Genomic DNA, 10415 nt, shown 5'->3' on the forward strand with positions numbered 1-10415 from the left:
ACTCACTTTGTAGACCAGGCTGGACTTGAAATCTCAGTGATCCACCTGCCTCTGACTCCTGAGTCCTGAGATTAAAGGCTTGCGCTACCATGCCCAGAGGCACAGGCATTTCAAGGCAAGCATGGTCTACACAGAAACTCTGAACACCCAAACAAATATACTGGTACTCTTTGAAGAAATTATCTTTTTTACCTTCTCTTAAGTGCCAGGGATACTTTATAAATAGAACTAGTAAAATAGCATGGTTTGTAAATACTTTTGCTGAAAATTCATATATAATACTGTCTGGGGAGGATATAAACCGCTCCTTTTTTATTTTTTGATTTTTTGAGACAGAGTTTCTCTGTGTAGTCCTGGCTGTCCTGGACTCGCTTTTGTAGACCAGGCTGGCCTCGAACTCACAGCGATCCACCTGCATCTGCCTCCTGAGTGCTGGGATTAAAGGCGTGCACCACCACCGCCCAGTATAACCCGCTCTTGAGTTGCCCACAGTGTGTTTGTGTCTTGGTGTCGAGGAGGACAAAATGTCAAGCTCTAAGCCTGTGTGTTCACAGTGAGATGAACAACCATTGTCCTGTTAAGTTTTGCATTGCTGTGTGTGTAGTGTGTAGAAACATAAAGGAGTCCTTATTTACATCATCTTGTCTCTAGAAATGTAAAAAAAAGCTTTGAAACTAATATATTTTGTGTTAAAAATTGTCTTCTCAATTTTTATAACATCATAGGGACAAAATACTCATATTTTGAAGATATTTTGAAAGTATTGTTCTGTGTGTGTGTGGAGGTCATTAAAGGAAGCTGAGTACATAAGGAACAAACTATACTTTCTGTACACATGTTTTCTACCTAGAAGTTTATAAGAGCCCAAGGTGTGTTAAATGTAGTCATAGAACAGACTAATGATGTCACTTAACTTCAGAATTTCCTTTAATTCATTTTTTCCCTGTATTAGAGGTCTATTGCTGAAAGAGGGGTGTTAAAACCACAAACTATCTCTGTGCTGGGGTGGATTTGTGCTTTTAAATCTAGTATTGTTTCAATGGTGAAGTTGGGTGATCCCGTGTTTGACATGAACATGATTAGGATTACAATGCCCTATTGTTGACTTTTTCCTTTAGTAAGTATAAAGCACACTTAGCCAGCTCTGCTGGGTAGGTTCTGTTTGATGTTGATTTTGTTGCATCTATTTTGGGGAGCTAGGGGATCTTTTAAGACAGGTTTTCTCTGTGTAGCCTTGGCTGTTATGGATTTGCTTTATAGACCAGACTGGCCTTGAACTCACAGAGATCCACTTGCCTCTGCCTTCCTGAGTACTAGGACTACAGGCATGTGCCACCACACCTGGCTCATTTTGCTATAGCTTAAGGTAGCTATGCCTTCTTAGATTAGTTTTTCTTATTTTTATTATTTTCAATATATTGAACTCAGCTTTCCATCCCTCCACTTCTACCATCCCTACCCCAATTTCTTCTCCATCCAATCCACACCTCCATTTTCCTTAAAAAAGAGCAGGCTTCTCAGGATTATCAACCAAACACTACATGGCAAGATACAACAAGACTAGGCACAATTACTCATATCAAGGGTGGGTAAGGCAACCCTGTAGGAGAAAAGGGGTCCTAAGAGAAGATGAAAGAGTCAGAGATACCCCCACTCCCACCATTAGTAGTCCCACAAAAACATGAGCCAAAAAACATAACATATGCAAAGGACCTAGTGCAGACCAATATACACTCAGCCATTGCTGCTTTAATCTCTGTGAGCCCCTGTGAGCCCTGCTTATTTGATGCTGTGGACTGTGTTCTCCTGGTGTTCTTAACCCCTCTGTCTCCAAAAATTCTTCCTCCCCTTCTTCCATGTAGTTCCCAGATCTCCAAGAGGAGTGACCCAATGTAGATCTCCAAATTGGGCTCTCTCTACACCTAATGTTTGGCTGTGGGTCTATGCATCTGCTCCCAACTGCTGCCATCAGAGGCCTCTGTGATGATGACTGGGCTCGACATTAATCAGTGAGTATAGCAGAATATCATTAGGATTCAGTTTATTGATTTTTTTCTGCCTATGTCTCTAAGCTATCAAGCCTCCGTTTCCTGGTCATCCAGGCAGTGTTCAGCATGGGTTCCCTCTCCTGGTGTGGGCCTCAAATCAGACCAGTCATTGGTTGCCCAAGTTCTGCCTCTCCATGGCCTAGGCACAGTTTTCAGGCAGGATATATTGTAGGTGGAAGGTTTTATGTCATTGGTGTCCCGGGCCTAACACTGGAATGTTTGCCTGGTTACAGAAGATGGACGGTTCAGGCTCCATATCCTCATTTACTAGAAACCCTCACTAGGATCACACTTGTAGAATCCTGGAAGCTTCTATTGCACTGTTTCCACATCACTCCCCAAATGACCCCCAATTCCAGTGATCTCTCCACATATTCTCCCCCTTCCTCCCATCCTCCACATATGCCTGACCACTCTATTCTCATCCCCACCATCCACAATCCATCCATAAAACCTATTCTACTTCCCCTTCCCAGGGACACCCATGCATTCCACTTAGAGGCCTCCTTGTTATTTAGCCATTTTGGGTCTTTGGGTTGTAGCATAATTATCATTTACTTAACAATTGATATCCATTTATGTATGAATACATATCATGTTTGTCTTTCTAGGTCTGAGTTCCCTCACTTGGGATGACTTTTTTCTAGGTCCATCTATTTGCCTGAAAATTCCATAATGTCCTTTTTTTCTAAAAGCTGAATAATACTCCATTGTATAAATATAAAACATATTCTCTACCCATTCTTCAGTTGAGAGACATCTACATTGTTTGCAGTTCCTGGATATTATGAATAAAGCTGCTATGAACATAGTAGAGCAAGTGTCCTTGTGACAGGATGGAGGATCCTTTGAATATATGCCCAAGAGTGGTACAGTTGGGTCTGAGGTACTTCAATTCCCAGTTTTCTAAGGAACTGCCACATTGGTACCCAAAGTGGCTGTACAAGTTTGTACTCCCACCAGCAATGGAGGAGTGTTCCCCTCGCTCCACATCCTTAATGACATGAGCAGTCACTTGCATTATTAACCTTAGTCCTTCTGACAGGCATTTGATGGAATCTCAAAGTCATTTTGATTTGTGTTATCCTGAGGGCTAAGGATGTTAAGCCTTCCTTTAAGTGCTTCTCAGCCATTTGAGTTTCCTATTTTGAGTATTCTCCATTTATCTCTGTGCCCCTTTTATTTTAACTGGAATCTTTTGTCTGCTGATGTCTAGATTCTTGAGTTCTTTATATATTTTGGATATTAGCCCTCTATCAGATGAGGAGTTGGCAAAAAATAATTTCCCATATTGATAATGCCCTTTGCCTTACAGAAACCTTCAGGTTCGTGAGTACCATTTATTGATTGTTGATCTTAGAGCCAGAGCTAGGTATCTGAGTTCTGTTCAGAAAGTCATCTCCTCTCCTAATACATCTGAGGCTTCTCTCCAATTTCTCTTCTGTTAAATTCTGTATCTGGTTTTGTCTTAGCACCGATTTCAATGTGTCCCACAAATTTGGGTATGTTGTTCCTTCATTATCATTGAATTTCAGGAGTCCTTTATTTCTTCCTTTATTTCTTCCCTGACCCAGGTGTCATTAAGTAGAGAGTTGTTTAGTTTCCATGTGTGAGTAGGCTTTTTGTTATTTCTGTTGTTGTAGAAGTACAGCCTTAGACCATGGTGATCCTGACAGTATACAAGGTATTATTTCAATCTTCTTGCATCTGTTGAGGCTTTCTTTGTGACCTACTATGTGATCAATTTTAGAAAAGGTTCCATGGAGTGCTGAGAAGAAGGTATAAACCTTTGTGTTTGGGTCAAAAGTTCTGTGAATATCTGTTAGATCCATTTGATTCATGATGTTGGTTAATGATGCTATTTCTCAGCTTAGTTTTTGTTTCGCTGACCTATCCTTCAGTGAAAGTGGGGTGTTGAAGTCTTCCACTCTTAATGTGTGGGGATCCATGAGTGGTTTAAGCTTTTACAAATGTGGGTGTCCTTGTATTTGGTGCTTAGATGTTCAGAATGGTGATATCATCTTGGTTGATTTCACTCTTGATCAGCATGAAGTGTCATTCCTCATCCCTTTTGATTAATTTAGTTTGAAAAGTCTATTTTATTAGATATTAGAATGGCTACACCAGCTTGCTTCTTGAGACCATATGCTTGGAATATTTTTTCCAGCTTTTTACCCTGAGGTAATGTCTGTCCTTGTGGGTGAGATATGTTTCTTGAGTGCAGAAGAATGTTGTATCTTGTTTATGCATCCATTCAGTCTGTGCCTTTTTATTGGAGAATTTAGCCCATTGTTGTTGGGAGATATTAATGATTAGTGACTGTTAAGTCCCTTAATTTTGATGTTGGTTACAGTAGGGAGTTTGTTCAGTTGTGTGGTTTTTTGAGGGTGTAGTTATCTATTTCTCATGTAGTTTTGGTTGTAGCTTCTTCCTTTGGGGTGGAGTTTTCCTTCTAGTAATTTCTGTAAAGCCAGATTTATGGATAGGTGCTGTTTGAAATGATTTTGTCATGGAATATCTTGTTTTCTCTGTCAATGGTTGTTGACAGTTTCACTGGGTATAGTAGTCTGGCCTGGCATCTGTGGTTTCTTAGGGTTTGTAGGATCTCTGTCCAGGCCCTTCTGGCTTTTATGGTCTCTGCTGAGAAGTCGGGTGTAATTCTGATAAGTTTGCAATTAATTGTTACTTGGCTCTTTTCTCTTGCCTCTTGTAATATTTTTCTTTGTTCTGTATATCTTGTGTTTTGATTATTATGTGATGAAGTTTTTTAATGGTCTATTCTATTTGGTGTTCTGAAGGCCTCTTATATGTTTATAGACATCTCCTTCTTTAAATTGGTTTTGGCTCCTGAAGACTTTGCTCCACACCCTGGGTTCCCCACTGGGTCATCTGAGGTAGGAGTTGGTGCTCTGCAGCTCCAGTATCAGTTTGAGGTAGTGTATGTAGAGCCAGCTTTCCTGTGTCTGGGCTATAAATACCCTGCTCTCAGTCCCTGGAGATTTGAGTTCTAGGCTCAGATCACCCTAGAGTGCCTGGACTCCTGTTGGCTTCTAGAAGTTGTTTAGGTTTCTGCCTGCTCCAACTAGGTACTTCCTGCCAGGGAGAGAGCAGCTACTGCCTTTTGATTGTTGTTGGTTGGCAAGATTTTCACTCTCTTTCCTCTGACCTACCCAGCCACTCCCAATAGTGTGGGAATCCAAAGATAGGCTGTGGAGCCTGGCTAGGCTGGTTCCATTGTGACCTGTTGTGCCAGGGTAGTCCTCTGAGGCTAGCTGTATGGCTTCTGCCCAGCCCTACTCAGAGGGCTGCTATGGTCCTTGACTCCTGGCAGCATCTCTGGCTCAGATCACACCACTGTGGCTGTGTATCCCTGATTTCAGCAGATCTCAACTTGAAGGCAGGGTCCTGAGCAGGCTCTGGGGACTAGATTGCCCTCTGTAGTCTCCTTCTCAGAGCACACAGCAGCTGAGGACTGAACCCACAACCAACTAGGTGCCGAAATGGCTCCTAGGCTTTCTGTAGGCTTGTGTGGGGGCAAGTGGGGGCATCTGAGGCCCCAATCCACCTGTTTCCTGTAGATTTCACCAGTCCAGGAGGTTTGGAGCACAATTTCAGTCCCAAATCCTGAGTTTGCCTTCCAAGCAAGGCTGCTGCGTTTCTTTCTCTGAATGAGCAGCAGCTGAGGACCATACCTACCACCGGTTGGATGCCCGAATAGCACCTAGACTTTCTGTGTGCTTGTGTGGGGGGAGTGGGGGTGTCTGAGGCTCCAATCCACCCATTTCTCATAGATTTCCCAAGTCTAGGATGTTTGAAACATGCCTACCACAATTTCAGTCCCAAGTACTAAGCAAGGCTGCTGCTTACTGCCTTGATTGTTTTAATGAATGCAGAAGGGTTGAGACCACTAAGGGCAGTTCTACCCCTATACAGGTGGTGTGGGATGTCTAAGAAAGATAGCTAAGATTCGGAGAGAGAGAGAGACAGAGAGAGAGAGAAACAGAGAGAGAGAGACAGAGAGAGACAGAGAGACAGAGAGAGAGAGAGAGAGAGACACACACACACACAGAGACAGAGAGACAGAGAGAGAGAGACAGAGAGAGAGAGACAGAGAGAGAGAGACCGAGAGAGAGAGACAGAGAGAGAGACAGAGAGAGAGAGAGACAGAGAGAGAGAGACAGAGAGAGAGACAGAGAGAGAGACAGAGAGAGAGACAGAGAGACAGAGACAGACAGACACACACACACACACACACACACACACACACACACACAGAGAGAGAGAGAGAGAGAGAGAGAGAGAGAGAGAGAGAGAGAGAGAGAGAGAGAGAGAAGCTTTCCCTTTTAATTCCTACTTTCAAGATCCTACGTTTAATTTCATAGGTGTGTGCATTTATTTCTGGGACTTCAATTCAATTCCATTGGTCAACTGGCCTATTTCTATGCCAGTACCATGCTGTTATTATTACTGTTGCTCTATAGTACAACTTGAGATCAGGGATGGAGATTTCTCTGGAAGATCTTTTATTGTACAGGATTATTTTAGCTAGCCTGGGTTTTTTTTTATATATGAAGTTGAGAAATGATCTTTCCAGTTCTGTAAAATATTGTGCTTGTATTTTATAGGGATTGCATTGATTCTGTAGATTGCTTTTGGTAGGATGGCCATTTTTACTATGTTGATTCTCCCAGTCCATGAACGTGAGAGATCTTTCCATTTTGTGAGATCTTCTTCAATTTCCTTCTGCAAAGCCTTGAATTTTTTTTTCATATAAGTCTTTCACTTGCTTGGTTAAATTTCGCCAAGATACTTCATATTATTTGAGGCAATTGTGAATGGAGTGGTTTCCCTAATTTCTTTCTCAGCCCATTTGTCATCTGTTGGAGGACTACTACTGACTTTTTGTGTTAAATTTGTATCCTGCCAATTGGCAGAAATTGTTTATCACCTGTAGGAGTTCTTTGGTAGAATTTTGAGGGCCACTGATGTATACTATCATATCATGTAAAATAGTGAAAATTTAACTTCCCCTTTCCTGTTTGTAACCCCTTGATCTCATTTAGCTGTCTTATTGCTCTAGTTATGACTTCAAGTACTATATTGCAGAGAAATGGAGAGTGGACAGCCTTGTCATGTCCCTGATTTCAGTGGGATTGACTTAAGTTTCTCTCCATTTAGTTTGATGTTGGCTACAGGCTTGCTGTACATCGCCTTTAGTATGTTTAGATATGTGTCTTGTATCCCAGATCTCTCTAAGACTTTTAACATGAAAGGGTGTTGGATTTTATCAAATGCCTTTTCAGCATCTAAAGAGATGATCAGGTGGTTTTTTTCCCCCTTTATTTTGTTTATATGGTTGATTACCTTGATGGATTTCCATATATTTAAACCAGCCATGAAAGGCTGGGATGAAGCCTACTTGGTCATGATGGATGAGATTTTTGATGTGATCTTGCATTTGGTTTGCCAGAATTTTATTAAGTATTTATGCATGTATGTTCATAAAGGAAATTGGCCTGGGATTCTATATCTTTGTTGGGTGTTTGTGTCACTTAGGTATTAAGGTGACTGTGGCTTCATAGAATGAGTTTGGGAGTGATCTTTCTGTTTCTGTTTTGTGGAATAGTTTGGTATTAGTTCTTCTTTGAAGGTCTGGTAGAATTCTGCACTGAATCCATCAGGCCCTAGGCTTTCTTTCTGTTGGGAGACTTTTGATGACCTTTTCTATTACCCTAGGGGATATAGGGATATTTAATTTGTTTGCCTGATCTTAATTCAACTTTGTTAAGTGGAATATATCAAGGAAATTTCCCATATCATTTAGATTTTCAAATTTGTGGCATATAGATTTTTTTATGTAAAACCTAATGATTCTTTGTATTTCCTCATTATCCATTGTTGTTTCTCCTTTTTCATTTCTGATATTGTCAATTTGTGGACTCTCCTTTTGCATTTTAGTTAGTTTGGCTAAGGGTTTGTCTACCTTGTTGATTTTCTCAAAGAACAAGTTCTTGGTTTCACTGATTCTTTGCATTGTTTTCTGTTTCTAATTTATTGATTTTAGCCCTGAGTTTGATGATTTGCAGTCATCTACTCCTCTTCAGTGTGTTTACTTCTTTTTTTGTAGAGTTCTCAGGTGTTCCATTAATTTGTTTCTATATGATGCCTCCAATTTTTTTTTATGAAGGCACCTAGTGCTATGAACTTTCCTCTTAGTTATTTCAGTGTGTCTCAAAAGTTTGGATATGTTGTGCCTTCATTTTCATTGAATTCTAGCAAGTATTTAATTTCTTTGTTTATCTCATTCCTGACCCAGTTGTCATTGAGTAAAACATTTTTCAGTTTCCATGTATTTATAGGCTTTTTGTTAATTCTATTGTTGATGTTCAACATTAGGCCATGGTTGCCTGATAAGACGCAGGGGATTATCTCATTTTTTTTTTGTATCTGTTGGGCCTTGTTTCTGACCAATTATATGGTCGATTTTGGAAATGATTCCTTGTGGAGTGGAGAAGAAGGTATATTCTTTTCTGCTTGGGTAAAAAGTTCTATGGATGTCCGTTATGTTCATTTGATTCATGTCCTCTGTTAGCTTGATTATTTGTCCATTTTGTTTCTACATTGAAGATCTGTCTATTGGTGAGCACAGGGTGTTGAGATCTCCCACTATTATTGTCTTGGAATCTATGAATTATTTAAACTTTAAAAGTATTTCTTTTATGAATGCAGGTGCCCTAGCATTTGTGGCATAGATGTTCGGGATAGTGATGTCCTCTTGGTGGATTTTTCCTTTGATGGGAACAAAGTGTCTTTCTTCATCTTTTGTGATCAATTTTAATTGAAAGTCTACTTTATCAGATATTAGAACAACTATTCCTGCTTGATTCCCTGGTCCATTTGCTTGGAAACTCTTTTTCCAGCCCATTTCTCTTTAGGTAATGTCTGTCTTTGTTGCTAAGATGTGTTTCTTGAATGCAGCAGAATGATGAATCTTTGTTTTTGCATCCATTTTGCTAGCGTGTCTCTTTTTACTGGGGGGAGTTGAGGCCATTGATGTTGACAAATGTTAGTGACCAATAGTTATGGGATCTCTTTATTGTGGAGTTGGTGGTGATTGCATGTGGCAGTGTCTGTTTTGGTTTTGCTGTTGTGACTTTATCTATATACTGTATTTTCTTGGGTGTGGTTGACCTTGTTGTGGTGAAGTTTTCCTTCTCCTATCTTCTATAGAGCTGGGTTGGTGTTCAAATATTGTTTAAATTTGGTGTTGTCATGGAATATCTTGTTTTCTCCATCTATAGTGATTGAAAGTTTTGCTGGATATAGTAGTCTGGGTTGGCATCTGTGGTCTCTTGGTGTCTGGATGACCTCAGCCCAGGGCCTTCTGGCTTTCAGGGTCTCTGTTGAGAAGACAGGCATAATTCTGATGAGTCTGCCTTTATATGGTACTTGGCCTTTTCCCATACTGCCTTTAATATCTTTCCTTGTTCTGCAGATTTAGTGTTTTGATTATTATGTGGCAGGAGACATTTCTTTTCTGGTCTAGCCTATTTGGTATTCTGTAGGCATCTTATATGTTCAAGGGTATCTCTTTCTTTAGATTGTGGAAATTTTCTTCTATGATTTTCTTGAAAAAATTTTCTGGTCCTTGGAACTTTGCATCCTCCTTTTCTTCTACTCTTATAATCCTGAGGTTATGTCTTGTCATGGTGTCCTTGATTTCTTGGATGCTTCGTGTCACAAATTTTTCTGTTTTAATATTTTATTTGAGATATGTATCAATTTCTTCTACTGTATCTTCAGCCCCTGAGATTCTCTCCTCCTTATCTTGGATTCTGTTGCTTATACTTGTCTGTTGGATTCCTGTCTCCAGGGGATTGGCCTGAGACTAGTGAGCTGAAGAGTCCTCAAACACTGGTAATCTCAAATTTGAGATTTACAATGCCCTCCTGAGAACAGAAAGAGTGGGGTCATGCTTTCTTCTTGTTGCCATGCCTTCCTCAGCTGCACACGGCACAACCCCCAGGTGGGTACAGGTGTGATCTTGTCACCTGTTACTCCCCCCTATGTAAATAGAGGATTGTCAGTGTCCTAACTCTCAGCCAATGAGACACATTCATCCTCAAAAACCCTCCCCACTCCCAAAGGTGTGTAACTCATTGTTTCTCATGAAATATTGTTGTGAGCATTGTGTACTTCACCTAAGGACATGTCAGACTGGTTGTTTATTCTGAGCTGTAGAACTGTGGATAGAAGGACCTCCATTCTCTTTAAAGAATTCATTTCTGGACTCCAGTATTTGACTTGTGGCCAGACAATCAACACAGAATCTCCAAGGTCACCACTGGAGCTCACCTGCATGCATTA

The sequence above is a fragment of the Acomys minous genome (genome assembly GCF_964271855.1).
Source record: "Acomys minous genome assembly, chromosome: 20".
NCBI lineage: Eukaryota > Metazoa > Chordata > Mammalia > Rodentia > Muridae > Acomys > Acomys minous.